The 4,888-nt window shown below is 43.1% G+C and overlaps 1 non-coding gene across 1 annotated transcript; it reads left to right on the top strand.

Moving 5' to 3' along the window:
• Window positions 1-4,289: 4,289 nt before the first annotated feature.
• TRNAL-CAA lies at window positions 4,290-4,398 on the top strand. The gene is made up of 2 exons: window positions 4,290-4,327; window positions 4,353-4,398. It is a non-coding gene; the product is annotated as a tRNA-Leu (tRNA).
• Window positions 4,399-4,888: the final 490 nt, after the last annotated feature.

Below are 4,888 nucleotides of genomic sequence, written 5' to 3'. Positions count from 1 at the left end.
TGCCTAACTTCTATTGAAACAGAGACGCATCTTTGGGCAGCTAAATACCTTTGAGGATCTGCCCCAAACCACCAATTTAGCCATTTACTTTATGCAGTCACTCTCATCATCAACATAAATGATCATGTCACAATGGGCTTCCTTCCTGTCTGCAACCTGTGAGATAGGAAAAGGTTATCTCTATTTTCAGAGTCATGAAGCTGAGGTTCTGAGAGAGAGCACATCTATATGCTCTTCCTCCCAATCCTTGCTCAATGATAGGCAAAACAAGCCCTGTCCACTGGTTTCCACTTGTGTGCACCAGGGACTGGCAATTAGGTAGAGTAGAAAGCTTGGAGTGGGCCTGTGTGCATGGCCCAGGACTGAGCTCAGTTACTTTGTCTCAGAAAAATCTGAGACTGGCTTTTTGGGGGCTCTGCCTGGGGCTACTGCTGATCCATCTACGCTGCCTAATGTTTGGCCTCTGATCCCAAGAACAACTGATCAGAGCTTATTTTGCCAGCAGAAGTGTCATGAACAGGAAGGAAGCTGTGTAGACTTGCTCTTTGTGACTTAGAGTCAAACAGGAAGTCTGTGGTGGTGGAGTCAGGAACTGAACTCAGATTCCCCAAATTCAAACCTATTTCATCATCATCATCATTATCATCATCATTCAGTCCAGCCTGCCCTGTATATCTGATGAAGTCCAGAATGTGGGCTTAGGCTTGCTTTTGATCGTCTTCCCTTTGCCGTCAAGCTTTATCCCTAGTTGTTTTACTTTAAGGGTTAATCTGCTTCCCAGTCTCTTGACTATAACATGGGCCACTAGAACTTCACTTAGCTGCAACTTCATTATCTGGTAATTGTAATTGTAATGCTTCATTTATCTTTGATGTTAGCTTATAATCAACACTTCCAAAATCCTGCAATGAATAGCATAATACAGTACTTCTGCAGTAGCGGATGTACCATAGTGGAGTAAACACTCACGTTTAAAACACTCTTGCTTTCATGCTGTCTCATAGTGCTTCCCAGTGAAGATAGGAAACCAAATAAATTACAGATTAATGACCATCTGGACAAGAACTCAGGCAACAGGCTAGGACTTAGACATCTTTGTTCTGGGACTTCTCATGTAAATTAGAATAAGTCACGGGTCTAGCAATGGAAAACAGGTGTATATATTTCTTGGAGAGTCAAGCATTAATCAATAGAACTAGCTAAAAACAGAGGCAAATGCCTTTTTTGTCAAAATACATATTTTTCTTGAAATTGTTTTTGTTTTTCAGGAAAACTTCAATTTGAAGATTTTCTATGGGAAAAGCTGAAACAATTTGGTTTTGTTTTATAAACATTAAATGAGTTGACAGGATTAAAACAAAATGCTTTTGTTGATTTCAAATATATGTTTTCCTGTTTCTTGTAAGACACATTAAATTTGGGGATTTTCATTCTTATTTTCGCTTTTTATGATTCTCATTGTGGATGAGCAATTTGTACCTTAATTCCCTATTTTTTCAATATGGACAATAGCACTGACTCACCTCACAGATCCAGATACCAGAGAGCAAGAGGCTGTTTGAATAATCACACAAAAAGGAGATAGATTGCTCTCCGGGGATACTCCAGTTCTTCGTAATTAATGCAAGGAAAATAGAGTTGAACCAGCATACTAAAGTGCTTAGAGATCCTCAGATGAAAAAGCATTTTATAAATGCACTGCAATATTATACAATTACTTTGATGTCTCTCATAATTTGCAACATACCCGCTTGTGTGCTAAAGACTTACCGTGCCACACTTAGTTTAAAGATATAATGATGTTTCCTGGAAATTCAGTTTGAGGAGCCACTTTTATGGATAATATTATGAAAGTGGGCTTTTTTACCCCCTTCCCTTCCTCCCCTGACCTCCCTTCAAAAATATTAACATAAAAACAGCATCTCAGCTGCATCAGAATTTTTCCACTCCTGCTGTTTCTTCCTTCCCGAAGTCATAATCCGGTTTGTGACATCTCAGTTACAGGAACTGCTGCAGAGAGGATTATGACTTCAGGTGAGGGATAAGCAGCAGGACCAGATGAGCTGCTCAGGAGCAGAGATCCTGTTTTCATGGAAATGCCCCCCATAAAAATGAGAGTGGAAAAATGAGAAAACGCTTCATTATAAAGGCAAACATGTCTTCCATGGAATGTCATTTCAAAAATGTCCAGGCAACACCTGTGGCTCCAAATGTAGTGGTATTCTTTGTGCCCAAGTGTGTGTGTTTTAGTAATGCAAAGTGCAATAAAACCCTGTGCTTCAGTTATCTAGCTACATGCCTATACAAACACTATCTCTGTACAATCCAAGTGCCTCCTTTGGGAAAGCTGCTGGCTGGCAAAAATTGATGTTGTTCCATTGATTTCAGTGCAACTTCACTGATCTGCATGGCTGAGAATCTGTGCCTGCTTGCTTCAATGGATTAATACCTGTTTTATGTTACACAATCAACAGAAAACCTTTAAAATGCTCCACAGTTTTGAAAGATGCAGCTGGGTCTGCAGCAGCTTCCAATTCTAAGTCTAGTGAAAAGCAAACAGGTCGTAGGGGGAGTGTATAACCAGCAGGGAATACTGTGTTGTTTGCCTATTCTTTTTCCATGCAGACAGTTCAGCTAGACTGAGAATGGTCTTTGCCTGAAAATAAGACTGTTCCTTGGGAAGTCATGCAACACAATTGTCCTGGACCCAGCTCCACTAAAAGCAGCGGTCAAAATTATGACCTCAATGCTTTAAGACAAACTAAAGGTACAGTAACAGAGCAGTTAAGGCATTTTGTTGTAACTCTGAGGCCATGTTCTATCTGGACTTGTGCTTAGGGAAGTCCTCAGCTCATCTCTTAATAGGTACCCAGTCATTAGGGCTGGGTGGGCAGGGGGTTAAAGGCAGTGAGATGTCATGCTAGCTTCAACACTCCTTGGTGTATCATTGGCTGCACAAACTGGTGTTTTAACTACATTTGCTGGATGAGACATTAAGTTTAGGTGGACCTTTGAGTTGAGTTTGAATTATTAAATCAATAATAAAACAACAATAAGGAAGTAGTCAGCTACTAAACTAAGCTTTTGTCTTCTGTCACTAGAAATCTAAATTAAAAGACTTGCAGTAATTTAAATGCTTCACAGACGGAAAACAATCCTATGAGATTCAGTGTACAACCATTACCTCCTTACAGAATTCTGGACTTCCCGTGTAGAATTTAACTCATAGATTATAATCATCGTCATCAGCAGTCCCTCGGAGTCAAGAATAATATATGTCAGGGTTGATGGGTCCTTAGGTGACTAAGGACCCTGATTCTGGATATACACATTCTTCAGCAATCAGGGCATGTTATTGTGCTGAGGAGCGGGATTTGCAGCCCCGGGTTGGTCTCCTTCTCCTTCCTCCAGCACTGCCATTCCACCTTAATATCAAGTCAGTGGGCCTCAAAGTGGTGTATGCCTTGGTGGAGCAGGTGGCACCACACTGAACAATCAGCAGCTTGTTCCTCCCAGGCATTGGTGTCGATGCCTCTGTGCTTGAGGGTGACTTTGAGTGTGTCTTTGAACTGCTTCCTTTGGCTGTCCTTTGAATATTGGCCAACAGAGAGCTAGGAAAAGAATCATATAATTGAATCATAGAAGTGGGGTCGGAAGGGACCTTGTAGATCTTCAAGTCCGACCCCCTGCCTGGGTGGGAGGAAAGCCTTGACTCAACTGAGTCCAGCCAGGTAGTCATCAAGCCTCTTCTTAAAGATCCCCAGGGTAGGACCCAGCACCACTTCCCTAGGAAGCTGGTTCCAGGTCCTAGCCGCCCTGACCGTGAAGTAGTTCTTGCGGATGTCTAGTTTAAACCTACTCTCTAATAATCTGTGTCCATTGTTCCTTGTCATGCCAGGGGGCGCGAGGGGAAACAGTGTCTCCCCTAAACCTTTCTGGTCCCCCCTAGTGAGTTTATAGACAGTCACCAGGTAACCAGGACAGTCACCAGAGAATCTGGTGAGAGAGGCGGTTCTCAGACATCTGGACAGAGTGACCCATTAATTTCTCAAGAGCAAGGTTTCGATGCTTGTGGATGTAGCTTCATGGAGGATGCTCACATTGGTCCAGTGGTCCTCCCATTTGATTCTCTGGATTCAACACAAGCACCACTGGTGAAAGCTCTCAAAGCTTTTAATGTGGCATTGGCAAGTGATCCAGGTTTCACTGCAGTCCAGGAGGGTGGTCAGCATTAACAGCCTTGTAAACCAGGGCCTTCACCAATTTCTGAAGGTAAGTGCTTTAGATGTGTCAGGATGGCTGAGTGGTCTAAGGCGCCAGACTCAAGGGTTTGTCTGCCCTTCTCCTGGGTGTTCTGGTCTCTATATGGAGGCGTGGGTTCAAATCCCACTTCTGACATACAGTTTTGCTACTAGTGGTGGCTGTGTGGCAACGGTCCTGCCTACCATCTGGGTGATCTGGGTTCAAGTCCCAGCTGAAGTGACTCAGGGTGACTGAGAAAACAAGAAGCAAATTTTCTGTCACCAATTCTGGCTGTGTGGCAGTAGTCCTGCCTACCACTTGGATGATCTGGGTTCCATTCCTAACTGACATGACTTGGCGTGAATGAGATAACAACAAGCAAATCCTTTAACTGGCTCCTACCCTGGGGGTCTTTAAGAGGATGCTTTTGATGCCTACCTAGCTGGGATCATTTGAGCCCAGTTTTTCTCCTGCCCAGGCAGGGGGTCAGACTTGAAGATCTACAAGGTCCCTTCCAACCCTACTTCTATGATTCTATGATTGAAAGACACGTTGTCACAGCTTGAATGCATTACTGGTGCAGTTGACCCAGTGCTGGACTTCTTCATTGATGGTAGCCCATTAAGAGAGGTAGTTGCCGAGATAT

This window comes from Crocodylus porosus, unplaced genomic scaffold (assembly GCF_001723895.1).
Source record: "Crocodylus porosus isolate Cpor-Errol unplaced genomic scaffold, CroPor_comp1, whole genome shotgun sequence".
NCBI lineage: Eukaryota > Metazoa > Chordata > Crocodylia > Crocodylidae > Crocodylus > Crocodylus porosus.
This window is presented reverse-complemented; position numbering and strand designations above follow the sequence as displayed.